Source organism: Garra rufa, unplaced genomic scaffold (assembly GCF_049309525.1).
Source record: "Garra rufa unplaced genomic scaffold, GarRuf1.0 hap1_unplaced_002, whole genome shotgun sequence".
In the NCBI taxonomy this organism is placed as follows: Eukaryota; Metazoa; Chordata; class Actinopteri; order Cypriniformes; family Cyprinidae; genus Garra; species Garra rufa.
Genome location: NW_027394277.1, coordinates 7701522 through 7725697, shown reverse-complemented (window position 1 = coordinate 7725697; position 24176 = coordinate 7701522). Strand labels below are relative to the sequence as shown.

General features: G+C 50.3%; 32 non-coding genes across 32 annotated transcripts; 21 read left to right on the top strand and 11 right to left on the bottom strand.

Moving 5' to 3' along the window:
* The first annotated feature begins 365 nt into the window (after positions 1 to 365).
* trnal-cag (transfer RNA leucine (anticodon CAG)) lies at positions 366 to 448 on the top strand. The gene has a single exon. It is a non-coding gene; the product is annotated as a tRNA-Leu (tRNA).
* A 1064-nt stretch (positions 449 to 1512) lies between these two features.
* On the top strand, positions 1513 to 1595 carry trnal-cag (transfer RNA leucine (anticodon CAG)). The gene has a single exon. It is a non-coding gene; the product is annotated as a tRNA-Leu (tRNA).
* Positions 1596 to 2659: 1064 nt separating this feature from the next.
* trnal-cag (transfer RNA leucine (anticodon CAG)) lies at positions 2660 to 2742 on the top strand. Its single transcript has one exon. It is a non-coding gene; the product is annotated as a tRNA-Leu (tRNA).
* Positions 2743 to 3795: 1053 nt separating this feature from the next.
* Positions 3796 to 3878, top strand: trnal-cag (transfer RNA leucine (anticodon CAG)). The gene has a single exon. It is a non-coding gene; the product is annotated as a tRNA-Leu (tRNA).
* Positions 3879 to 4578: 700 nt separating this feature from the next.
* trnam-cau (transfer RNA methionine (anticodon CAU)) lies at positions 4579 to 4652 on the bottom strand. Its single transcript has one exon. It is a non-coding gene; the product is annotated as a tRNA-Met (tRNA).
* A 287-nt stretch (positions 4653 to 4939) lies between these two features.
* On the top strand, positions 4940 to 5022 carry trnal-cag (transfer RNA leucine (anticodon CAG)). The gene has a single exon. It is a non-coding gene; the product is annotated as a tRNA-Leu (tRNA).
* Positions 5023 to 5724: 702 nt separating this feature from the next.
* On the bottom strand, positions 5725 to 5798 carry trnam-cau (transfer RNA methionine (anticodon CAU)). Its single transcript has one exon. It is a non-coding gene; the product is annotated as a tRNA-Met (tRNA).
* A 287-nt stretch (positions 5799 to 6085) lies between these two features.
* Positions 6086 to 6168, top strand: trnal-cag (transfer RNA leucine (anticodon CAG)). Its single transcript has one exon. It is a non-coding gene; the product is annotated as a tRNA-Leu (tRNA).
* A 711-nt stretch (positions 6169 to 6879) lies between these two features.
* On the bottom strand, positions 6880 to 6953 carry trnam-cau (transfer RNA methionine (anticodon CAU)). Its single transcript has one exon. It is a non-coding gene; the product is annotated as a tRNA-Met (tRNA).
* A 287-nt stretch (positions 6954 to 7240) lies between these two features.
* trnal-cag (transfer RNA leucine (anticodon CAG)) lies at positions 7241 to 7323 on the top strand. Its single transcript has one exon. It is a non-coding gene; the product is annotated as a tRNA-Leu (tRNA).
* A 1053-nt stretch (positions 7324 to 8376) lies between these two features.
* Positions 8377 to 8459, top strand: trnal-cag (transfer RNA leucine (anticodon CAG)). Its single transcript has one exon. It is a non-coding gene; the product is annotated as a tRNA-Leu (tRNA).
* A 711-nt stretch (positions 8460 to 9170) lies between these two features.
* On the bottom strand, positions 9171 to 9244 carry trnam-cau (transfer RNA methionine (anticodon CAU)). The gene has a single exon. It is a non-coding gene; the product is annotated as a tRNA-Met (tRNA).
* Positions 9245 to 9531: 287 nt separating this feature from the next.
* trnal-cag (transfer RNA leucine (anticodon CAG)) lies at positions 9532 to 9614 on the top strand. The gene has a single exon. It is a non-coding gene; the product is annotated as a tRNA-Leu (tRNA).
* A 711-nt stretch (positions 9615 to 10325) lies between these two features.
* Positions 10326 to 10399, bottom strand: trnam-cau (transfer RNA methionine (anticodon CAU)). Its single transcript has one exon. It is a non-coding gene; the product is annotated as a tRNA-Met (tRNA).
* Positions 10400 to 10679: 280 nt separating this feature from the next.
* trnal-cag (transfer RNA leucine (anticodon CAG)) lies at positions 10680 to 10762 on the top strand. The gene has a single exon. It is a non-coding gene; the product is annotated as a tRNA-Leu (tRNA).
* A 1053-nt stretch (positions 10763 to 11815) lies between these two features.
* On the top strand, positions 11816 to 11898 carry trnal-cag (transfer RNA leucine (anticodon CAG)). Its single transcript has one exon. It is a non-coding gene; the product is annotated as a tRNA-Leu (tRNA).
* Positions 11899 to 12598: 700 nt separating this feature from the next.
* On the bottom strand, positions 12599 to 12672 carry trnam-cau (transfer RNA methionine (anticodon CAU)). Its single transcript has one exon. It is a non-coding gene; the product is annotated as a tRNA-Met (tRNA).
* Positions 12673 to 12959: 287 nt separating this feature from the next.
* On the top strand, positions 12960 to 13042 carry trnal-cag (transfer RNA leucine (anticodon CAG)). Its single transcript has one exon. It is a non-coding gene; the product is annotated as a tRNA-Leu (tRNA).
* A 1053-nt stretch (positions 13043 to 14095) lies between these two features.
* Positions 14096 to 14178, top strand: trnal-cag (transfer RNA leucine (anticodon CAG)). The gene has a single exon. It is a non-coding gene; the product is annotated as a tRNA-Leu (tRNA).
* Positions 14179 to 14889: 711 nt separating this feature from the next.
* Positions 14890 to 14963, bottom strand: trnam-cau (transfer RNA methionine (anticodon CAU)). Its single transcript has one exon. It is a non-coding gene; the product is annotated as a tRNA-Met (tRNA).
* A 287-nt stretch (positions 14964 to 15250) lies between these two features.
* Positions 15251 to 15333, top strand: trnal-cag (transfer RNA leucine (anticodon CAG)). The gene has a single exon. It is a non-coding gene; the product is annotated as a tRNA-Leu (tRNA).
* A 701-nt stretch (positions 15334 to 16034) lies between these two features.
* trnam-cau (transfer RNA methionine (anticodon CAU)) lies at positions 16035 to 16108 on the bottom strand. Its single transcript has one exon. It is a non-coding gene; the product is annotated as a tRNA-Met (tRNA).
* A 287-nt stretch (positions 16109 to 16395) lies between these two features.
* On the top strand, positions 16396 to 16478 carry trnal-cag (transfer RNA leucine (anticodon CAG)). Its single transcript has one exon. It is a non-coding gene; the product is annotated as a tRNA-Leu (tRNA).
* Positions 16479 to 17189: 711 nt separating this feature from the next.
* trnam-cau (transfer RNA methionine (anticodon CAU)) lies at positions 17190 to 17263 on the bottom strand. Its single transcript has one exon. It is a non-coding gene; the product is annotated as a tRNA-Met (tRNA).
* Positions 17264 to 17550: 287 nt separating this feature from the next.
* trnal-cag (transfer RNA leucine (anticodon CAG)) lies at positions 17551 to 17633 on the top strand. The gene has a single exon. It is a non-coding gene; the product is annotated as a tRNA-Leu (tRNA).
* A 1064-nt stretch (positions 17634 to 18697) lies between these two features.
* Positions 18698 to 18780, top strand: trnal-cag (transfer RNA leucine (anticodon CAG)). Its single transcript has one exon. It is a non-coding gene; the product is annotated as a tRNA-Leu (tRNA).
* A 1064-nt stretch (positions 18781 to 19844) lies between these two features.
* On the top strand, positions 19845 to 19927 carry trnal-cag (transfer RNA leucine (anticodon CAG)). The gene has a single exon. It is a non-coding gene; the product is annotated as a tRNA-Leu (tRNA).
* A 1053-nt stretch (positions 19928 to 20980) lies between these two features.
* trnal-cag (transfer RNA leucine (anticodon CAG)) lies at positions 20981 to 21063 on the top strand. Its single transcript has one exon. It is a non-coding gene; the product is annotated as a tRNA-Leu (tRNA).
* A 711-nt stretch (positions 21064 to 21774) lies between these two features.
* trnam-cau (transfer RNA methionine (anticodon CAU)) lies at positions 21775 to 21848 on the bottom strand. The gene has a single exon. It is a non-coding gene; the product is annotated as a tRNA-Met (tRNA).
* Positions 21849 to 22135: 287 nt separating this feature from the next.
* trnal-cag (transfer RNA leucine (anticodon CAG)) lies at positions 22136 to 22218 on the top strand. Its single transcript has one exon. It is a non-coding gene; the product is annotated as a tRNA-Leu (tRNA).
* A 711-nt stretch (positions 22219 to 22929) lies between these two features.
* trnam-cau (transfer RNA methionine (anticodon CAU)) lies at positions 22930 to 23003 on the bottom strand. Its single transcript has one exon. It is a non-coding gene; the product is annotated as a tRNA-Met (tRNA).
* A 287-nt stretch (positions 23004 to 23290) lies between these two features.
* Positions 23291 to 23373, top strand: trnal-cag (transfer RNA leucine (anticodon CAG)). The gene has a single exon. It is a non-coding gene; the product is annotated as a tRNA-Leu (tRNA).
* The last annotated feature ends 803 nt before the right edge of the window (positions 23374 to 24176 follow it).

Sequence of the window (24176 nt, the reverse complement as noted above, 5' to 3'; positions counted from 1 at the left end):
AAGGCACCACGCTGCCCCGTGTGAGGCACGACCTTCAGATTATGAGACTGACGCGCTGCCTAACTGCGCCAACGAGGCCGGCGGGATGACCGGTCTGAAATGCGAAGCGCTAGCGTGTCGGTGCCTGCCTGCAGGGCGTAGATCCAAAAGCTACGTTCAGGTCACAGTCTCCTCTGGAGGTGTGGGTGCGAATCCCACTTTTCCGACAGAACTGTCCTTTGTCCTTTGGCTTCGGATAACAGCTACAGTCTTCAGCGCTTGGCAGAACATGTGGAGCTATATTTGAATCGAATCAACATTTCGTTAGGGATTCAGACCACAAGCTGGGTGTAGCCGCAACGGGTCAGCTCCCACCACGCAAGCGTGTCAGGATGGCCGAGCGGTCTAAGGCGCTGCGTTCAGGTCGCAGTCTCCCCTGGAGGCGTGGGTTCGAATCCCACTTCTGACAGACTTAAGTTTCGGCTACGGACAACAGCTACGGTCTTCAGCCGCAAGGCTGTAACTTTGCCAACTTATGCCTGTGTCAGGGCATTAACTTTGCCAAAGCACCACATTTCAGTCGACGTCAGAATTAGTATAAAGTGGCAGTAACGCCGACGGGCGTTCCGTTAAACTTGAGAATTACTCCGTTTTATCGTTTGTGCGACGTCACTCCTTCCCCGATACCAAGTTGCAGGCACTTTTAAAGAATGCCTTGAAAGACTATGTCAAGTCGTAATAGAATCGAGTCAATATTTCCTTAAGATGAAGGCAACATTGCTTTAAGGTTCACGAAAGCTTGCCCTCCCATTAATAGGGAATTTCATTTCCAATGCCAGCATGATATTACCCTTAAGAAAACCTCACAAGAACACCGCCACATGTTACATGAATACGACAGGGATGGTATTCCTGCATTCATTCAGCATTAGCCCAGCGTGAACACTGAATTTCGATTATATTGCATGTCAAAGGGTGGCCTAGGACTGAATGCAATGTCGCTGGATGGGATTTAGGGAATTTACCTGGAAACTCACAGTTTCTCCCGCAATGTCGTGTCGTCCACCCTTCAGATGAGCTGTGGCCTTTTTCCCTCAGGCGAAGGAGACAAGCAGGCGGACGGGAACAGAGAAGCCCGCTCTGTCGTGTAAGCGCTCTCAGCTATCAAAAGGCACCACGCTGCCCCGTGTGAGGCACGACCTTCAGATTATGAGACTGACGCGCTGCCTAACTGCGCCAACGAGGCCGGCGGGATGACCGGTCTGAAATGCGAAGCGCTAGCGTGTCGGTGCCTGCCTGCAGGGCGTAGATCCAAAAGCTACGTTCAGGTCACAGTCTCCTCTGGAGGTGTGGGTGCGAATCCCACTTTTCCGACAGAACTGTCCTTTGTCCTTTGGCTTCGGATAACAGCTACAGTCTTCAGCGCTTGGCAGAACATGTGGAGCTATATTTGAATCGAATCAACATTTCGTTAGGGATTCAGACCACAAGCTGGGTGTAGCCGCAACGGGTCAGCTCCCACCACGCAAGCGTGTCAGGATGGCCGAGCGGTCTAAGGCGCTGCGTTCAGGTCGCAGTCTCCCCTGGAGGCGTGGGTTCGAATCCCACTTCTGACAGACTTAAGTTTCGGCTACGGACAACAGCTACGGTCTTCAGCCGCAAGGCTGTAACTTTGCCAACTTTGCCTTGTGTCAGGGCATTAACTTTGCCAAAGCACCACATTTCAGTCGACGTCAGAATTAGTATAAAGTGGCAGTAACGCCGACGGGCGTTCCGTTAAACTTGAGAATTACTCCGTTGTATCGTTTGTGCGACGTCACTCCTTCCCCGATACCAAGTTGCAGGCACTTTTAAAGAATGCCTTGAAAGACTATGTCAAGTCGTAATAGAATCGAGTCAATATTTCCTTAAGATGAAGGCAACATTGCTTTAAGGTTCACGAAAGCTTGCCTTCCCATTAATAGGGAATTTCATTTCCAATGCCAGCATGATATTACCCTTAAGAAAACCTCACAAGAACACCGCCACATGTTACATGAATACGACAGGGATGGTATTCCTGCATTCATTCAGCATTAGCCCAGCGTGAACACTGAATTTCGATTATATTGCATGTCAAAGGGTGGCCTAGGACTGAATGCAATGTCACTGGATGGTATTTAGGGAATTTACCTGGAAACTCACAGTTTCTCCCGCAATGTCGTGTCGTCCACCCTTCAGATGAGCTGTGGCCTTTTTCCCTCAGGCGAAGGAGACAAGCAGGCGGACGGGAACAGAGAAGCCCGCTCTGTCGTGTAAGCGCTCTCAGCTATCAAAAGGCACCACGCTGCCCCGTGTGAGGCACGACCTTCAGATTATGAGACTGACGCGCTGCCTAACTGCGCCAACGAGGCCGGCGGGATGACCGGTCTGAAATGCGAAGCGCTAGCGTGTCGGTGCCTGCCTGCAGGGCGTAGATCCAAAAGCTGCGTTCAGGTCGCAGTCTCCTCTGGAGGTGTGGGTTCGAATCCCACTTTTCCGACAGAACTGTCCTTTGTCCTTTGGCTTCGGATAACAGCTACAGTCTTCAGCGCTTGGCAGAACATGTGGAGCTATATTTGAATCGAATCAACATTTCGTTAGGGATTCAGACCACAAGCTGGGTGTAGCCGCAACGGGTCAGCTCCCACCACGCAAGCGTGTCAGGATGGCCGAGCGGTCTAAGGCGCTGCGTTCAGGTCGCAGTCTCCCCTGGAGGCGTGGGTTCGAATCCCACTTCTGACAGACTTAAGTTTTGGCTACGGACAACAGCTACGGTCTTCAGCCGCAAGGCTGTAACTTTGCCAACTTTGCCTTGTGTCAGGGCATTAACTTTGCCAAAGCACCACATTTCAGTCGACGTCAGAATTAGTATAAAGTGGCAGTAACTTCCGTTAAACTTGAGAATTACTCCGTTTTATCGTTTGTGCGACGTCACTCCTTCCCCGATACCAAGTTGCAGGCACTTTTAAAGAATGCCTTGAAAGACTATGTCAAGTCGTAATAGAATCGAGTCAATATTTCCTTAAGATGAAGGCAACATTGCTTTAAGGTTCACGAAAGCTTGCCTTCCCATTAATAGGGAATTTCATTTCCAATGCCAGCATGATATTACCCTTAAGAAAACCTCACAAGAACACCGCCACATGTTACATGAATACGACAGGGATGGTATTCCTGCATTCATTCAGCATTAGCCCAGCGTGAACACTGAATTTCGATTATATTGCATGTCAAAGGGTGGCCTAGGACTGAATGCAATGTCGCTGGATGGTATTTAGGGAATTTACCTGGAAACTCACAGTTTCTCCCGCAATGTCGTGTCGTCCGCCCTTCAGATGAGCTGTGGCCTTTTTCCCTCAGGCGAAGGAGACAAGCAGGCGGACGGGAACAGAGAAGCCCGCTCTGTCGTGTAAGCGCTCTCAGCTATCAAAAGGCACCACGCTGCCCCGTGTGAGGCACGACCTTCAGATTATGAGACTGACGCGCTGCCTAACTGCGCCAACGAGGCCGGCGGGATGACCGGTCTGAAATGCGAAGCGCTAGCGTGTCGGTGCCTGCCTGCAGGGCGTAGATCCAAAAGCTGCGTTCAGGTCGCAGTCTCCTCTGGAGGTGTGGGTTCGAATCCCACTTTTCCGACAGAACTGTCCTTTGTCCTTTGGCTTCGGATAACAGCTACAGTCTTCAGCGCTTGGCAGAACATGTGGAGCTATATTTGAATCGAATCAACATTTCGTTAGGGATTCAGACCACAAGCTGGGTGTAGCCGCAACGGGTCAGCTCCCACCACGCAAGCGTGTCAGGATGGCCGAGCGGTCTAAGGCGCTGCGTTCAGGTCGCAGTCTCCCCTGGAGGCGTGGGTTCGAATCCCACTTCTGACAGACTTAAGTTTTGGCTACGGACAACAGCTACGGTCTTCAGCCGCAAGGCTGTAACTTTGCCAACTTTGCCTTGTGTCAGGGCATTAACTTTGCCAAAGCACCACATTTCAGTCGACGTCAGAATTAGTATAAAGTGGCAGTAACTTCCGTTAAACTTGAGAATTACTCCGTTTTATCGTTTGTGCGACGTCACTCCTTCCCCGATACCAAGTTGCAGGCACTTTTAAAGAATGCCTTGAAAGACTATGTCAAGTCGTAATAGAATCGAGTCAATATTTCCTTAAGATGAAGGCAACATTGCTTTAAGGTTCACGAAAGCTTGCCTTCCCATTAATAGGGAATTTCATTTCCAATGCCAGCATCATATTACCCTTAAGAAAACCTCACAAGAACACCGCCACATGTTACATGAATACGACAGGGATGGTATTCCTGCATTCATTCAGCATTAGCCCAGCGTGAACACTGAATTTCGATTATATTGCATGTCAAAGGGTGGCCTAGGACTGAATGCAATGTCGCTGGATGGGATTTAGGGAATTTACCTGGAAACTCACAGTTTCTCCCGCAATGTCGTGTCGTCCACCCTTCAGATGAGCTGTGGCCTTTTTCCCTCAGGCGAAGGAGACAAGCAGGCGGACGGGAACAGAGAAGCCCGCTCTGTCGTGTAAGCGCTCTCAGCTATCGAAAGGCACCACGCTGCCCCGTGTGAGGCTCGAACTCACGACCTTCAGATTATGAGACTGACGCGCTGCCTAACTGCGCCAACGAGGCCGGCGGGATGACCGGTCTGAAATGCGAAGCGCTAGCGTGTCGGTGCCTGCCTGCAGGGCGTAGATCCAAAAGCTGCGTTCAGGTCGCAGTCTCCTCTGGAGGTGTGGGTTCGAATCCCACTTTTCCGACAGAACTGTCCTTTGTCCTTTGGCTTCGGATAACAGCTACAGTCTTCAGCGCTTGGCAGAACATGTGGAGCTATATTTGAATCGAATCAACATTTCGTTAGGGATTCAGACCACAAGCTGGGTGTAGCCGCAACGGGTCAGCTCCCACCACGCAAGCGTGTCAGGATGGCCGAGCGGTCTAAGGCGCTGCGTTCAGGTCGCAGTCTCCCCTGGAGGCGTGGGTTCGAATCCCACTTCTGACAGACTTAAGTTTCTGCTACGGACAACAGCTACGGTCTTCAGCCGCAAGGCTCCAACTTTGCCTTGTGTCAGGGCATTAACTTTGCCAAAGCACCACATTTCAGTCGACGTCAGAATTAGTATAAAGTGGCAGTAACGCCGACGGGCGTTCCGTTAAACTTGAGAATTACTCCGTTTTATCGTTTGTGCGACGTCACTCCTTCCCCGATACCAAGTTGCAGGCACTTTTAAAGAATGCCTTGAAAGACTATGTCAAGTCGTAATAGAATCGAGTCAATATTTCCTTAAGATGAGGGCAACATTGCTTTAAGGTTCACGAAAGCTTGCCTTCCCATTAATAGGGAATTTCATTTCCAATGCCAGCATGATATTACCCTTAAGAAAACCTCACAAGAACACCGCCACATGTTACATGAATACGACAGGGATGGTATTCCTGCATTCATTCAGCATTAGCCCAGCGTGAACACTGAATTTCGATTATATTGCATGTCAAAGGGTGGCCTAGGACTGAATGCAATGTCGCTGGATGGGATTTAGGGAATTTACCTGGAAACTCACAGTTTCTCCCGCAATGTCGTGTCGTCCACCCTTCAGATGAGCTGTGGCCTTTTTCCCTCAGGCGAAGGAGACAAGCAGGCGGACGGGAACAGAGAAGCCCGCTCTGTCGTGTAAGCGCTCTCAGCTATCAAAAGGCACCACGCTGCCCCGTGTGAGGCTCGAACTCACGACCTTCAGATTATGAGACTGACGCGCCGCCTAACTGCGCCAACGAGGCCGGCGGGATGACCGGTCTGAAATGCGAAGCGCTAGCGTGTCGGTGCCTGCCTGCAGGGCGTAGATCCAAAAGCTGCGTTCAGGTCGCAGTCTCCTCTGGAGGTGTGGGTGCGAATCCCACTTTTCCGACAGAACTGTCCTTTGTCCTTTGGCTTCGGATAACAGCTACAGTCTTCAGCGCTTGGCAGAACATGTGGAGCTATGTTTGAATCGAATCAACATTTCGTTAGGGATTCAGACCACAAGCTGGGTGTAGCCGCAACGGGTCAGCTCCCACCACGCAAGCGTGTCAGGATGGCCGAGCGGTCTAAGGCGCTGCGTTCAGGTCGCAGTCTCCCCTGGAGGCGTGGGTTCGAATCCCACTTCTGACAGACTTAAGTTTCTGCTACGGACAACAGCTACGGTCTTCAGCCGCAAGGCTGTAACTTTGCCAACTTTGCCTTGTTTCAGGGCATTAACTTTGCCAAAGCACCACATTTCAGTCGACGTCAGAATTAGTATAAAGTGGCAGTAACGCCGACGGGCGTTCCGTTAAACTTGAGAATTACTCCGTTTTATCGTTTGTGCGACGTCACTCCTTCCCCGATACCAAGTTGCAGGCACTTTTAAAGAATGCCTTGAAAGACTATGTCAAGTCGTAATAGAATCGAGTCAATATTTCCTTAAGATGAAGGCAACATTGCTTTAAGGTTCACGAAAGCTTGCCTTCCCATTAATAGGGAATTTCATTTCCAATGCCAGCATGATATTACCCTTAAGAAAACCTCACAAGAACACCGCCACATGTTACATGAATACGACAGGGATGGTATTCCTGCATTCATTCAGCATTAGCCCAGCGTGAACACTGAATTTCGATTATATTGCATGTCAAAGGGTGGCCTAGGACTGAATGCAATGTCGCTGGATGGGATTTAGGGAATTTACCTGGAAACTCACAGTTTCTCCCGCAATGTCGTGTCGTCCACCCTTCAGATGAGCTGTGGCCTTTTTCCCTCAGGCGAAGGAGACAAGCAGGCGGACGGGAACAGAGAAGCCCGCTCTGTCGTGTAAGCGCTCTCAGCTATCGAAAGGCACCACGCTGCCCCGTGTGAGGCTCGAACTCACGACCTTCAGATTATGAGACTGACGCGCTGCCTAACTGCGCCAACGAGGCCGGCGGGATGACCGGTCTGAAATGCGAAGCGCTAGCGTGTCGGTGCCTGCCTGCAGGGCGTAGATCCAAAAGCTGCGTTCAGGTCGCAGTCTCCTCTGGAGGTGTGGGTTCGAATCCCACTTTTCCGACAGAACTGTCCTTTGTCCTTTGGCTTCGGATAACAGCTACAGTCTTCAGCGCTTGGCAGAACATGTGGAGCTATATTTGAATCGAATCAACATTTCGTTAGGGATTCAGACCACAAGCTGGGTGTAGCCGCAACGGGTCAGCTCCCACCACGCAAGCGTGTCAGGATGGCCGAGCGGTCTAAGGCGCTGCGTTCAGGTCGCAGTCTCCCCTGGAGGCGTGGGTTCGAATCCCACTTCTGACAGACTTAAGTTTCTGCTACGGACAACAGCTACGGTCTTCAGCCGCAAGGCTGTAACTTTGCCAACTTTGCCTTGTGTCAGGGCATTAACTTTGCCAAAGCACCACATTTCAGTCGACGTCAGAATTAGTATAAAGTGGCAGTAACTTCCGTTAAACTTGAGAATTACTCCGTTTTATCGTTTGTGCGACGTCACTCCTTCCCCGATACCAAGTTGCAGGCACTTTTAAAGAATGCCTTGAAAGACTATGTCAAGTCGTAATAGAATCGAGTCAATATTTCCTTAAGATGAAGGCAACATTGCTTTAAGGTTCACGAAAGCTTGCCTTCCCATTAATAGGGAATTTCATTTCCAATGCCAGCATGATATTACCCTTAAGAAAACCTCACAAGAACACCGCCACATGTTACATGAATACGACAGGGATGGTATTCCTGCATTCATTCAGCATTAGCCCAGCGTGAACACTGAATTTCGATTATATTGCATGTCAAAGGGTGGCCTAGGACTGAATGCAATGTCGCTGGATGGTATTTAGGGAATTTACCTGGAAACTCACAGTTTCTCCCGCAATGTCGTGTCGTCCGCCCTTCAGATGAGCTGTGGCCTTTTTCCCTCAGGCGAAGGAGACAAGCAGGCGGACGGGAACAGAGAAGCCCGCTCTGTCGTGTAAGCGCTCTCAGCTATCAAAAGGCACCACGCAGCCCCGTGTGAGGCACGACCTTCAGATTATGAGACTGACGCGCTGCCTAACTGCGCCAACGAGGCCGGCGGGATGACCGGTCTGAAATGCGAAGCGCTAGCGTGTCGGTGCCTGCCTGCAGGGCGTAGATCCAAAAGCTGCGTTCAGGTCGCAGTCTCCTCTGGAGGTGTGGGTTCGAATCCCACTTTTCCGACAGAACTGTCCTTTGTCCTTTGGCTTCGGATAACAGCTACAGTCTTCAGCGCTTGGCAGAACATGTGGAGCTATATTTGAATCGAATCAACATTTCGTTAGGGATTCAGACCACAAGCTGGGTGTAGCCGCAACGGGTCAGCTCCCACCACGCAAGCGTGTCAGGATGGCCGAGCGGTCTAAGGCGCTGCGTTCAGGTCGCAGTCTCCCCTGGAGGCGTGGGTTCGAATCCCACTTCTGACAGACTTAAGTTTTGGCTACGGACAACAGCTACGGTCTTCAGCCGCAAGGCTGTAACTTTGCCAACTTTGCCTTGTGTCAGGGCATTAACTTTGCCAAAGCACCACATTTCAGTCGACGTCAGAATTAGTATAAAGTGGCAGTAACGCCGACGGGCGTTCCGTTAAACTTGAGAATTACTCCGTTGTATCGTTTGTGCGACGTCACTCCTTCCCCGATACCAAGTTGCAGGCACTTTTAAAGAATGCCTTGAAAGACTATGTCAAGTCGTAATAGAATCGAGTCAATATTTCCTTAAGATGAAGGCAACATTGCTTTAAGGTTCACGAAAGCTTGCCTTCCCATTAATAGGGAATTTCATTTCCAATGCCAGCATGATATTACCCTTAAGAAAACCTCACAAGAACACCGCCACATGTTACATGAATACAACAGGGATGGTATTCCTGCATTCATTCAGCATTAGCCCAGCGTGAACACTGAATTTCGATTATATTGCATGTCAAAGGGTGGCCTAGGACTGAATGCAATGTCGCTGGATGGTATTTAGGGAATTTACCTGGAAACTCACAGTTTCTCCCACAATGTCGTGTCGTCCACCCTTCAGATGAGCTGTGGCCTTTTTCCCTCAGGCGAAGGAGACAAGCAGGCGGACGGGAACAGAGAAGCCCGCTCTGTCGTGTAAGCGCTCTCAGCTATCAAAAGGCACCACGCTGCCCCGTGTGAGGCTCGAACTCACGACCTTCAGATTATGAGACTGACGCGCCGCCTAACTGCGCCAACGAGGCCGGCGGGATGACCGGTCTGAAATGCGAAGCGCTAGCGTGTCGGTGCCTGCCTGCAGGGCGTAGATCCAAAAGCTGCGTTCAGGTCGCAGTCTCCTCTGGAGGTGTGGGTGCGAATCCCACTTTTCCGACAGAACTGTCCTTTGTCCTTTGGCTTCGGATAACAGCTACAGTCTTCAGCGCTTGGCAGAACATGTGGAGCTATGTTTGAATCGAATCAACATTTCGTTAGGGATTCAGACCACAAGCTGGGTGTAGCCGCAACGGGTCAGCTCCCACCACGCAAGCGTGTCAGGATGGCCGAGCGGTCTAAGGCGCTGCGTTCAGGTCGCAGTCTCCCCTGGAGGCGTGAGTTCGAATCCCACTTCTGACAGACTTAAGTTTCTGCTACGGACAACAGCTACGGTCTTCAGCCGCAAGGCTGTAACTTTGCCAACTTTGCCTTGTTTCAGGGCATTAACTTTGCCAAAGCACCACATTTCAGTCGACGTCAGAATTAGTATAAAGTGGCAGTAACGCCGACGGGCGTTCCGTTAAACTTGAGAATTACTCCGTTTTATCGTTTGTGCGACGTCACTCCTTCCCCGATACCAAGTTGCAGGCACTTTTAAAGAATGCCTTGAAAGACTATGTCAAGTCGTAATAGAATCGAGTCAATATTTCCTTAAGATGAAGGCAACATTGCTTTAAGGTTCACGAAAGCTTGCCTTCCCATTAATAGGGAATTTCATTTCCAATGCCAGCATGATATTACCCTTAAGAAAACCTCACAAGAACACCGCCACATGTTACATGAATACGACAGGGATGGTATTCCTGCATTCATTCAGCATTAGCCCAGCGTGAACACTGAATTTCGATTATATTGCATGTCAAAGGGTGGCCTAGGACTGAATGCAATGTCGCTGGATGGTATTTAGGGAATTTACCTGGAAACTCACAGTTTCTCCCACAATGTCGTGTCGTCCACCCTTCAGATGAGCTGTGGCCTTTTTCCCTCAGGCGAAGGAGACAAGCAGGCGGACGGGAACAGAGAAGCCCGCTCTGTCGTGTAAGCGCTCTCAGCTATCAAAAGGCACCACGCTGCCCCGTGTGAGGCTCGAACTCACGACCTTCAGATTATGAGACTGACGCGCTGCCTAACTGCGCCAACGAGGCCGGCGGGATGACCGGTCTGAAATGCGAAGCGCTAGCGTGTCGGTGCCTGCCTGCAGGGCGTAGATCCAAAAGCTGCGTTCAGGTCGCAGTCTCCTCTGGAGGTGTGGGTTCGAATCCCACTTTTCCGACAGAACTGTCCTTTGGCTTCGGATAACAGCTACAGTCTTCAGCGCTTGGCAGAACATGTGGAGCTATATTTGAATCGAATCAACATTTCGTTAGGGATTCAGACCACAAGCTGGGTGTAGCCGCAACGGGTCAGCTCCCACCACGCAAGCGTGTCAGGATGGCCGAGCGGTCTAAGGCGCTGCGTTCAGGTCGCAGTCTCCCCTGGAGGCGTGGGTTCGAATCCCACTTCTGACAGACTTAAGTTTTGGCTACGGACAACAGCTACGGTCTTCAGCCGCAAGGCTGTAACTTTGCCAACTTGGTCTTGTGTCAGGGCATTAACTTTGCCAAAGCACCACATTTCAGTCGACGTCAGAATTAGTATAAAGTTGCAGTAACTTCCGTTAAACTTGAGAATTACTCCGTTTTATCGTTTGTGCGACGTCACTCCTTCCCCGATACCAAGTTGCAGGCACTTTTAAAGAATGCCTTGAAAGACTATGTCAAGTCGTAATAGAATCGAGTCAATATTTCCTTAAGATGAAGGCAACATTGCTTTAAGGTTCACGAAAGCTTGCCTTCCCATTAATAGGGAATTTCATTTCCAATGCCAGCATGATATTACCCTTAAGAAAACCTCACAAGAACACCGCCACATGTTACATGAATACGACAGGGATGGTATTCCTGCATTCATTCAGCATTAGCCCAGCGTGAACACTGAATTTCGATTATATTGCATGTCAAAGGGTGGCCTAGGACTGAATGCAATGTCGCTGGATGGTATTTAGGGAATTTACCTGGAAACTCACAGTTTCTCCCGCAATGTCGTGTCGTCCGCCCTTCAGATGAGCTGTGGCCTTTTTCCCTCAGGCGAAGGAGACAAGCAGGCGGACGGGAACAGAGAAGCCCGCTCTGTCGTGTAAGCGCTCTCAGCTATCAAAAGGCACCACGCTGCCCCGTGTGAGGCACGACCTTCAGATTATGAGACTGACGCGCTGCCTAACTGCGCCAACGAGGCCGGCGGGATGACCGGTCTGAAATGCGAAGCGCTAGCGTGTCGGTGCCTGCCTGCAGGGCGTAGATCCAAAAGCTGCGTTCAGGTCGCAGTCTCCTCTGGAGGTGTGGGTTCGAATCCCACTTTTCCGACAGAACTGTCCTTTGTCCTTTGGCTTCGGATAACAGCTACAGTCTTCAGCGCTTGGCAGAACATGTGGAGCTATATTTGAATCGAATCAACATTTCGTTAGGGATTCAGACCACAAGCTGGGTGTAGCCGCAACGGGTCAGCTCCCACCACGCAAGCGTGTCAGGATGGCCGAGCGGTCTAAGGCGCTGCGTTCAGGTCGCAGTCTCCCCTGGAGGCGTGGGTTCGAATCCCACTTCTGACAGACTTAAGTTTTGGCTACGGACAACAGCTACGGTCTTCAGCCGCAAGGCTGTAACTTTGCCAACTTTGCCTTGTGTCAGGGCATTAACTTTGCCAAAGCACCACATTTCAGTCGACGTCAGAATTAGTATAAAGTGGCAGTAACTTCCGTTAAACTTGAGAATTACTCCGTTTTATCGTTTGTGCGACGTCACTCCTTCCCCGATACCAAGTTGCAGGCACTTTTAAAGAATGCCTTGAAAGACTATGTCAAGTCGTAATAGAATCGAGTCAATATTTCCTTAAGATGAAGGCAACATTGCTTTAAGGTTCACGAAAGCTTGCCTTCCCATTAATAGGGAATTTCATTTCCAATGCCAGCATGATATTACCCTTAAGAAAACCTCACAAGAACACCGCCACATGTTACATGAATACGACAGGGATGGTATTCCTGCATTCATTCAGCATTAGCCCAGCGTGAACACTGAATTTCGATTATATTGCATGTCAAAGGGTGGCCTAGGACTGAATGCAATGTCGCTGGATGGGATTTAGGGAATTTACCTGGAAACTCACAGTTTCTCCCGCAATGTCGTGTCGTCCACCCTTCAGATGAGCTGTGGCCTTTTTCCCTCAGGCGAAGGAGACAAGCAGGCGGACGGGAACAGAGAAGCCCGCTCTGTCGTGTAAGCGCTCTCAGCTATCGAAAGGCACCACGCTGCCCCGTGTGAGGCTCGAACTCACGACCTTCAGATTATGAGACTGACGCGCTGCCTAACTGCGCCAACGAGGCCGGCGGGATGACCGGTCTGAAATGCGAAGCGCTAGCGTGTCGGTGCCTGCCTGCAGGGCGTAGATCCAAAAGCTGCGTTCAGGTCGCAGTCTCCTCTGGAGGTGTGGGTTCGAATCCCACTTTTCCGACAGAACTGTCCTTTGTCCTTTGGCTTCGGATAACAGCTACAGTCTTCAGCGCTTGGCAGAACATGTGGAGCTATATTTGAATCGAATCAACATTTCGTTAGGGATTCAGACCACAAGCTGGGTGTAGCCGCAACGGGTCAGCTCCCACCACGCAAGCGTGTCAGGATGGCCGAGCGGTCTAAGGCGCTGCGTTCAGGTCGCAGTCTCCCCTGGAGGCGTGGGTTCGAATCCCACTTCTGACAGACTTAAGTTTCTGCTACGGACAACAGCTACGGTCTTCAGCCGCAAGGCTGTAACTTTGCCAACTTTGCCTTGTGTCAGGGCATTAACTTTGCCAAAGCACCACATTTCAGTCGACGTCAGAATTAGTATAAAGTGGCAGTAACTTCCGTTAAACTTGAGAATTACTCCGTTTTATCGTTTGTGCGACGTCACTCCTTCCCCGATACCAAGTTGCAGGCACTTTTAAAGAATGCCTTGAAAGACTATGTCAAGTCGTAATAGAATCGAGTCAATATTTCCTTAAGATGAAGGCAACATTGCTTTAAGGTTCACGAAAGCTTGCCTTCCCATTAATAGGGAATTTCATTTCCAATGCCAGCATGATATTACCCTTAAGAAAACCTCACAAGAACACCGCCACATGTTACATGAATACGACAGGGATGGTATTCCTGCATTCATTCAGCATTAGCCCAGCGTGAACACTGAATTTCGATTATATTGCATGTCAAAGGGTGGCCTAGGACTGAATGCAATGTCGCTGGATGGTATTTAGGGAATTTACCTGGAAACTCACAGTTTCTCCCGCAATGTCGTGTCGTCCGCCCTTCAGATGAGCTGTGGCCTTTTTCCCTCAGGCGAAGGAGACAAGCAGGCGGACGGGAACAGAGAAGCCCGCTCTGTCGTGTAAGCGCTCTCAGCTATCAAAAGGCACCACGCAGCCCCGTGTGAGGCACGACCTTCAGATTATGAGACTGACGCGCTGCCTAACTGCGCCAACGAGGCCGGCGGGATGACCGGTCTGAAATGCGAAGCGCTAGCGTGTCGGTGCCTGCCTGCAGGGCGTAGATCCAAAAGCTGCGTTCAGGTCGCAGTCTCCTCTGGAGGTGTGGGTTCGAATCCCACTTTTCCGACAGAACTGTCCTTTGTCCTTTGGCTTCGGATAACAGCTACAGTCTTCAGCGCTTGGCAGAACATGTGGAGCTATATTTGAATCGAATCAACATTTCGTTAGGGATTCAGACCACAAGCTGGGTGTAGCCGCAACGGGTCAGCTCCCACCACGCAAGCGTGTCAGGATGGCCGAGCGGTCTAAGGCGCTGCGTTCAGGTCGCAGTCTCCCCTGGAGGCGTGGGTTCGAATCCCACTTCTGACAGACTTAAGTTTTGGCTACGGACAACAGCTACGGTCTTCAGCCGCAAGGCTGTAACTTTGCCAACTTTGCCTTGTGTCAGGGCATTAACTTTGCCAAAGCACCACATTTCAGTCGACGTCAGAATTAGTATAAAGTGGCAGTAACGCCGACGGGCGTTCCGTTAAACTTGAGAATTACTCCGTTGTATCGTTTGTGCGACGTCACTCCTTCCCCGATACCAAGTTGCAGGCACTTTTAAAGAATGCCTTGAAAGACTATGTCAAGTCGTAATAGAATCGAGTCAATATTTCCTTAAGATGAAGGCAACATTGCTTTAAGGTTCACGAAAGCTTGCCTTCCCATTAATAGGGAATTTCATTTCCAATGCCAGCATGATATTACCCTTAAGAAAACCTCACAAGAACACCGCCACATGTTACATGAATACGACAGGGATGGTATTCCTGCATTCATTCAGCATTAGCCCAGCGTGAACACTGAATTTCGATTATATTGCATGTCAAAGGGTGGCCTAGGACTGAATGCAATGTCGCTGGATGGTATTTAGGGAATTTACCTGGAAACTCACAGTTTCTCCCACAATGTCGTGTCGTCCACCCTTCAGATGAGCTGTGGCCTTTTTCCCTCAGGCGAAGGAGACAAGCAGGCGGACGGGAACAGAGAAGCCCGCTCTGTCGTGTAAGCGCTCTCAGCTATCAAAAGGCACCACGCTGCCCCGTGTGAGGCTCGAACTCACGACCTTCAGATTATGAGACTGACGCGCTGCCTAACTGCGCCAACGAGGCCGGCGGGATGACCGGTCTGAAATGCGAAGCGCTAGCGTGTCGGTGCCTGCCTGCAGGGCGTAGATCCAAAAGCTGCGTTCAGGTCGCAGTCTCCTCTGGAGGTGTGGGTTCGAATCCCACTTTTCCGACAGAACTGTCCTTTGTCCTTTGGCTTCGGATAACAGCTACAGTCTTCAGCGCTTGGCAGAACATGTGGAGCTATATTTGAATCGAATCAACATTTCGTTAGGGATTCAGACCACAAGCTGGGTGTAGCCGCAACGGGTCAGCTCCCACCACGCAAGCGTGTCAGGATGGCCGAGCGGTCTAAGGCGCTGCGTTCAGGTCGCAGTCTCCCCTGGAGGCGTGGGTTCGAATCCCACTTCTGACAGACTTAAGTTTTGGCTACGGACAACAGCTACGGTCTTCAGCCGCAAGGCTGTAACTTTGCCAACTTTGCCTTGTGTCAGGGCATTAACTTTGCCAAAGCACCACATTTCAGTCGACGTCAGAATTAGTATAAAGTGGCAGTAACTTCCGTTAAACTTGAGAATTACTCCGTTTTATCGTTTTGTGCGACGTCACTCCTTCCCCGATACCAAGTTGCAGGCACTTTTAAAGAATGCCTTGAAAGACTATGTCAAGTCGTAATAGAATCGAGTCAATATTTCCTTAAGATGAAGGCAACATTGCTTTAAGGTTCACGAAAGCTTGCCTTCCCATTAATAGGGAATTTCATTTCCAATGCCAGCATCATATTACCCTTAAGAAAACCTCACAAGAACACCGCCACATGTTACATGAATACGACAGGGATGGTATTCCTGCATTCATTCAGCATTAGCCCAGCGTGAACACTGAATTTCGATTATATTGCATGTCAAAGGGTGGCCTAGGACTGAATGCAATGTCGCTGGATGGTATTTAGGGAATTTACCTGGAAACTCACAGTTTCTCCCACAATGTCGTGTCGTCCACCCTTCAGATGAGCTGTGGCCTTTTTCCCTCAGGCGAAGGAGACAAGCAGGCGGACGGGAACAGAGAAGCCCGCTCTGTCGTGTAAGCGCTCTCAGCTATCAAAAGGCACCACGCTGCCCCGTGTGAGGCTCGAACTCACGACCTTCAGATTATGAGACTGACGCGCTGCCTAACTGCGCCAACGAGGCCGGCGGGATGACCGGTCTGAAATGCGAAGCGCTAGCGTGTCGGTGCCTGCCTGCAGGGCGTAGATCCAAAAGCTGCGTTCAGGTCGCAGTCTCCTCTGGAGGTGTGGGTTCGAATCCCACTTTTCCGACAGAACTGTCCTTTGTCCTTTGGCTTCGGATAACAGCTACAGTCTTCAGCGCTTGGCAGAACATGTGGAGCTATATTTGAATCGAATCAACATTTCGTTAGGGATTCAGACCACAAGCTGGGTGTAGCCGCAACGGGTCAGCTCCCACCACGCAAGCGTGTCAGGATGGCCGAGCGGTCTAAGGCGCTGCGTTCAGGTCGCAGTCTCCCCTGGAGGCGTGGGTTCGAATCCCACTTCTGACAGACTTAAGTTTCTGCTACGGACAACAGCTACGGTCTTCAGCCGCAAGGCTGTAACTTTGCCAACTTTGCCTTGTGTCAGGGCATTAACTTTGCCAAAGCACCACATTTCAGTCGACGTCAGAATTAGTATAAAGTGGCAGTAACGCCGACGGGCGTTCCGTTAAACTTGAGAATTACTCCGTTGTATCGTTTGTGCGACGTCACTCCTTCCCCGATACCAAGTTGCAGGCACTTTTAAAGAATGCCTTGAAAGACTATGTCAAGTCGTAATAGAATCGAGTCAATATTTCCTTAAGATGAAGGCAACATTGCTTTAAGGTTCACGAAAGCTTGCCTTCCCATTAATAGGGAATTTCATTTCCAATGCCAGCATGATATTACCCTTAAGAAAACCTCACAAGAACACCGCCACATGTTACATGAATATGACAGGGATGGTATTCCTGCATTCATTCAGCATTAGCCCAGCGTGAACACTGAATTTCGATTATATTGCATGTCAAAGGGTGGCCTAGGACTGAATGCAATGTCGCTGGATGGTATTTAGGGAATTTACCTGGAAACTCACAGTTTCTCCCGCAATGTCGTGTCGTCCACCCTTCAGATGAGCTGTGGCCTTTTTCCCTCAGGCGAAGGAGACAAGCAGGCGGACGGGAACAGAGAAGCCCGCTCTGTCGTGTAAGCGCTCTCAGCTATCAAAAGGCACCACGCTGCCCTGTGTGAGGCTCGAACTCACGACCTTCAGATTATGAGACTGACGCGCTGCCTAACTGCGCCAACGAGGCCGGCGGGATGACCGGTCTGAAATGCGAAGCGCTAGCGTGTCGGTGCCTGCCTGCAGGGCGTAGATCCAAAAGCTGCGTTCAGGTCGCAGTCTCCTCTGGAGGTGTGGGTGCGAATCCCACTTTTCCGATAGAACTGTCCTTTGTCTTTTGGCTTCGGATAACAGCTACAGTCTTCAGCGCTTGGCAGAACATGTGGAGCTATATTTGAATCGAATCAACATTTCGTTAGGGATTCAGACCACAAGCTGGGTGTAGCCGCAACGGGTCAGCTCCCACCACGCAAGCGTGTCAGGATGGCCGAGCGGTCTAAGGCGCTGCGTTCAGGTCGCAGTCTCCCCTGGAGGCGTGGGTTCGAATCCCACTTCTGACAGACTTAAGTTTCTGCTACGGACAACAGCTACGGTCTTCAGCCGCAAGGCTGTAACTTTGACAACTTTGCCTTGTGTCAGGGCATTAACTTTGCCAAAGCACCACATTTCAGTCGACGTCAGAATTAGTATAAAGTGGCAGTAACGCCGACGGGCGTTCCGTTAAACTTGAGAATTACTCCGTTGTATCGTTTGTGCGACATCACTCCTTCCCCGATACCAAGTTGCAGGCACTTTTAAAGAATGCCTTGAAAGACTATGTCAAGTCGTAATAGAATCGAGTCAATATTTCCTTAAGATGAAGGCAACATTGCTTTAAGGTTCACGAAAGCTTGCCTTCCCATTAATAGGGAATTTCATTTCCAATGCCAGCATGATATTACCCTTAAGAAAACCTCACAAGAACACCGCCACATGTTACATGAATATGACAGGGATGGTATTCCTGCATTCATTCAGCATTAGCCCAGCGTGAACACTGAATTTCGATTATATTGCATGTCAAAGGGTGGCCTAGGACTGAATGCAATGTCGCTGGATGGTATTTAGGGAATTTACCTGGAAACTCACAGTTTCTCCCGCAATGTCGTGTCGTCCACCCTTCAGATGAGCTGTGGCCTTTTTCCCTCAGGCGAAGGAGACAAGCAGGCGGACGGGAACAGAGAAGCCCGCTCTGTCGTGTAAGCGCTCTCAGCTATCAAAAGGCACCACGCTGCCCCGTGTGAGGCACGACCTTCAGATTATGAGACTGACGCGCTGCCTAACTGCGCCAACGAGGCCGGCGGGATGACCGGTCTGAAATGCGAAGCGCTAGCGTGTCGGTGCCTGCCTGCAGGGCGTAGATCCAAAAGCTGCGTTCAGGTCGCAGTCTCCTCTGGAGGTGTGGGTTCGAATCCCACTTTTCCGACAGAACTGTCCTTTGTCCTTTGGCTTCGGATAACAGCTACAGTCTTCAGCGCTTGGCAGAACATGTGGAGCTATATTTGAATCGAATCAACATTTCGTTAGGGATTCAGACCACAAGCTGGGTGTAGCCGCAACGGGTCAGCTCCCACCACGCAAGCGTGTCAGGATGGCCGAGCGGTCTAAGGCGCTGCGTTCAGGTCGCAGTCTCCCCTGGAGGCGTGGGTTCGAATCCCACTTCTGACAGACTTAAGTTTCGGCTACGGACAACAGCTATGGTCTTCAGCCGCAAGGCTGTAACTTTGCCAACTTTGCCTTGTGTCAGGGCATTAACTTTGCCAAAGCACCACATTTCAGTCAACGTCAGAATTAGTATAAAGTGGCAGTAACGCCGACGGGCGTTCCGTTAAACTTGAGAATTACTCCGTTTTATCGTTTGTGCGACATCACTCCTTCCCCGATACCAAGTTGCAGGCACTTTTAAAGAATGCCTTGAAAGACTATGTCAAGTCGTAATAGAATCGAGTCAATATTTCCTTAAGATGAAGGCAACATTGCTTTAAGGTTCACGAAAGCTTGCCTTCCCATTAATAGGGAATTTCATTTCCAATGCCAGCATGATATTACCCTTAAGAAAACCTCACAAGAACACCGCCACATGTTACATGAATACGACAGGGATGGTATTCCTGCATTCATTCAGCATTAGCCCAGCGTGAACACTGAATTTCGATTATATTGCATGTCAAAGGGTGGCCTAGGACTGAATGCAATGTCGCTGGATGGTATTTAGGGAATTTACCTGGAAACTCACAGTTTCTCCCGCAATGTCGTGTCGTCCGCCCTTCAGATGAGCTGTGGCCTTTTTCCCTCAGGCGAAGGAGACAAGCAGGCGGACGGGAACAGAGAAGCCCGCTCTGTCGTGTAAGCGCTCTCAGCTATCAAAAGGCACCACGCTGCCCCGTGTGAGGCACGACCTTCAGATTATGAGACTGACGCGCTGCCTAACTGCGCCAACGAGGCCGGCGGGATGACCGGTCTGAAATGCGAAGCGCTAGCGTGTCGGTGCCTGCCTGCAGGGCGTAGATCCAAAAGCTGCGTTCAGGTCGCAGTCTCCTCTGGAGGTGTGGGTTCGAATCCCACTTTTCCGACAGAACTGTCCTTTGTCCTTTGGCTTCGGATAACAGCTACAGTCTTCAGCGCTTGGCAGAACATGTGGAGCTATATTTGAATCGAATCAACATTTCGTTAGGGATTCAGACCACAAGCTGGGTGTAGCCGCAACGGGTCAGCTCCCACCACGCAAGCGTGTCAGGATGGCCGAGCGGTCTAAGGCGCTGCGTTCAGGTCGCAGTCTCCCCTGGAGGCGTGGGTTCGAATCCCACTTCTGACAGACTTAAGTTTCGGCTACGGACAACAGCTATGGTCTTCAGCCGCAAGGCTGTAACTTTGCCAACTTTGCCTTGTGTCAGGGCATTAACTTTGCCAAAGCACCACATTTCAGTCGACGTCAGAATTAGTATAAAGTGGCAGTAACTTCCGTTAAACTTGAGAATTACTCCGTTTTATCGTTTGTGCGACGTCACTCCTTCCCCGATACCAAGTTGCAGGCACTTTTAAAGAATGCCTTGAAAGACTATGTCAAGTCGTAATAGAATCGAGTCAATATTTCCTTAAGATGAAGGCAACATTGCTTTAAGGTTCACGAAAGCTTGCCTTCCCATTAATAGGGAATTTCATTTCCAATGCCAGCATGATATTACCCTTAAGAAAATCTCACAAGAACACCGCCACATGTTACATGAATACGACAGGGATGGTATTCCTGCATTCATTCAGCATTAGCCCAGCGTGAACACTGAATTTCGATTATATTGCATGTCAAAGGGTGGCCTAGGACTGAATGCAATGTCGCTGGATGGGATTTAGGGAATTTACCTGGAAACTCACAGTTTCTCTCGCAATGTCGTGTCGTCCACCCTTCAGATGAGCTGTGGCCTTTTTCCCTCAGGCGAAGGAGACAAGCAGGCGGACGGGAACAGAGAAGCCCGCTCTGTCGTGTAAGCGCTCTCAGCTATCAAAAGGCACCACGCTGCCCCGTGTGAGGCACGACCTTCAGATTATGAGACTGACGCGCTGCCTAACTGCGCCAACGAGGCCGACGGGATGACCGGTCTGAAATCCGAAGCGTTAGCGTGTCGGTGCCTGCCTGAAGGGCGTAGATCCAAAAGTTGCGTTCAGGTCGCAGTCTCCTCTGGAGGTGTGGCTTCGAATCCCACTTTTCCGACAGAACTGTCCTTTGTCCTTTGGCTTCGGATAACAGCTACAGTCTTCAGCGCTTGGCAGAACATGTGGAGCTATATTTGAATCGAATCAACATTTCGTTAGGGATTCAGACCACAAGCTGGGTGTAGCCGCAACGGGTCAGCTCCCACCACGCAAGCGTGTCAGGATGGCCGAGCGGTCTAAGGCGCTGCGTTCAGGTCGCAGTCTCCCCTGGAGGCGTGGGTTCGAATCCCACTTCTGACAGACTTAAGTTTCGGCTACGGACAACAGCTACGGTCTTCAGCCGCAAGGCTGTAACTTTGCCAACTTTGCCTTGTGTCAGGGCATTAACTTTGCCAAAGCACCACATTTCAGTCGACGTCAGAATTAGTATAAAGTGGCAGTAACGCCGACGGGCGTTCCGTTAAACTTGAGAATTACTCCGTTGTATCGTTTGTGCGACGTCACTCCTTCCCCGATACCAAGTTGCAGGCACTTTTAAAGAATGCCTTGAAAGACTATGTCAAGTCGTAATAGAATCGAGTCAATATTTCCTTAAGATGAAGGCAACATTGCTTTAAGGTTCACGAAAGCTTGCCTTCCCATTAATAGGGAATTTCATTTCCAATGCCAGCATCATATTACCCTTAAGAAAACCTCACAAGAACACCGCCACATGTTACATGAATACGACAGGGATGGTATTCCTGCATTCATTCAGCATTAGCCCAGCGTGAACACTGAATTTCGATTATATTGCATGTCAAAGGGTGGCCTAGGACTGAATGCAATGTCGCTGGATGGTATTTAGGGAATTTACCTGGAAACTCACAGTTTCTCCCACAATGTCGTGTCGTCCACCCTTCAGATGAGCTGTGGCCTTTTTCCCTCAGGCGAAGGAGACAAGCAGGCGGACGGGAACAGAGAAGCCCGCTCTGTCGTGTAAGCGCTCTCAGCTATCAAAAGGCACCACGCTGCCCCGTGTGAGGCTCGAACTCACGACCTTCAGATTATGAGACTGACGCGCTGCCTAACTGCGCCAACGAGGCCGGCGGGATGACCGGTCTGAAATGCGAAGCGCTAGCGTGTCGGTGCCTGCCTGCAGGGCGTAGATCCAAAAGCTGCGTTCAGGTCGCAGTCTCCTCTGGAGGTGTGGGTTCGAATCCCACTTTTCCGACAGAACTGTCCTTTGTCCTTTGGCTTCGGATAACAGCTACAGTCTTCAGCGCTTGGCAGAACATGTGGAGCTATATTTGAATCGAATCAACATTTCGTTAGGGATTCAGACCACAAGCTGGGTGTAGCCGCAACGGGTCAGCTCCCACCACGCAAGCGTGTCAGGATGGCCGAGCGGTCTAAGGCGCTGCGTTCAGGTCGCAGTCTCCCCTGGAGGCGTGGGTTCGAATCCCACTTCTGACAGACTTAAGTTTCTGCTACGGACAACAGCTACGGTCTTCAGCCGCAAGGCTGTAACTTTGCCAACTTTGCCTTGTGTCAGGGCATTAACTTTGCCAAAGCACCACATTTCAGTCGACGTCAGAATTAGTATAAAGTGGCAGTAACGCCGACGGGCGTTCCGTTAAACTTGAGAATTACTCCGTTGTATCGTTTGTGCGACGTCACTCCTTCCCCGATACCAAGTTGCAGGCACTTTTAAAGAATGCCTTGAAAGACTATGTCAAGTCGTAATAGAATCGAGTCAATATTTCCTTAAGATGAAGGCAACATTGCTTTAAGGTTCACGAAAGCTTGCCTTCCCATTAATAGGGAATTTCATTTCCAATGCCAGCATGATATTACCCTTAAGAAAACCTCACAAGAACACCGCCACATGTTACATGAATATGACAGGGATGGTATTCCTGCATTCATTCAGCATTAGCCCAGCGTGAACACTGAATTTCGATTATATTGCATGTCAAAGGGTGGCCTAGGACTGAATGCAATGTCGCTGGATGGTATTTAGGGAATTTACCTGGAAACTCACAGTTTCTCCCGCAATGTCGTGTCGTCCACCCTTCAGATGAGCTGTGGCCTTTTTCCCTCAGGCGAAGGAGACAAGCAGGCGGACGGGAACAGAGAAGCCCGCTCTGTCGTGTAAGCGCTCTCAGCTATCAAAAGGCACCACGCTGCCCTGTGTGAGGCTCGAACTCACGACCTTCAGATTATGAGACTGACGCGCTGCCTAACTGCGCCAACGAGGCCGGCGGGATGACCGGTCTGAAATGCGAAGCGCTAGCGTGTCGGTGCCTGCCTGCAGGGCGTAGATCCAAAAGCTGCGTTCAGGTCGCAGTCTCCTCTGGAGGTGTGGGTGCGAATCCCACTTTTCCGATAGAACTGTCCTTTGTCTTTTGGCTTCGGATAACAGCTACAGTCTTCAGCGCTTGGCAGAACATGTGGAGCTATATTTGAATCGAATCAACATTTCGTTAGGGATTCAGACCACAAGCTGGGTGTAGCCGCAACGGGTCAGCTCCCACCACGCAAGCGTGTCAGGATGGCCGAGCGGTCTAAGGCGCTGCGTTCAGGTCGCAGTCTCCCCTGGAGGCGTGGGTTCGAATCCCACTTCTGACAGACTTAAGTTTCTGCTACGGACAACAGCTACGGTCTTCAGCCGCAAGGCTGTAACTTTGACAACTTTGCCTTGTGTCAGGGCATTAACTTTGCCAAAGCACCACATTTCAGTCGACGTCAGAATTAGTATAAAGTGGCAGTAACGCCGACGGGCGTTCCGTTAAACTTGAGAATTACTCCGTTGTATCGTTTGTGCGACGTCACTCCTTCCCCGATACCAAGTTGCAGGCACTTTTAAAGAATGCCTTGAAAGACTATGTCAAGTCGTAATAGAATCGAGTCAATATTTCCTTAAGATGAAGGCAACATTGCTTTAAGGTTCACGAAAGCTTGCCTTCCCATTAATAGGGAATTTCATTTCCAATGCCAGCATGATATTACCCTTAAGAAAACCTCACAAGAACACCGCCACATGTTACATGAATATGACAGGGATGGTATTCCTGCATTCATTCAGCATTAGCCCAGCGTGAACACTGAATTTCGATTATATTGCATGTCAAAGGGTGGCCTAGGACTGAATGCAATGTCGCTGGATGGTATTTAGGGAATTTACCTGGAAACTCACAGTTTCTCCCGCAATGTCGTGTCGTCCACCCTTCAGATGAGCTGTGGCCTTTTTCCCTCAGGCGAAGGAGACAAGCAGGCGGACGGGAACAGAGAAGCCCGCTCTGTCGTGTAAGCGCTCTCAGCTATCAAAAGGCACCACGCTGCCCCGTGTGAGGCACGACCTTCAGATTATGAGACTGACGCGCTGCCTAACTGCGCCAACGAGGCCGGCGGGATGACCGGTCTGAAATGCG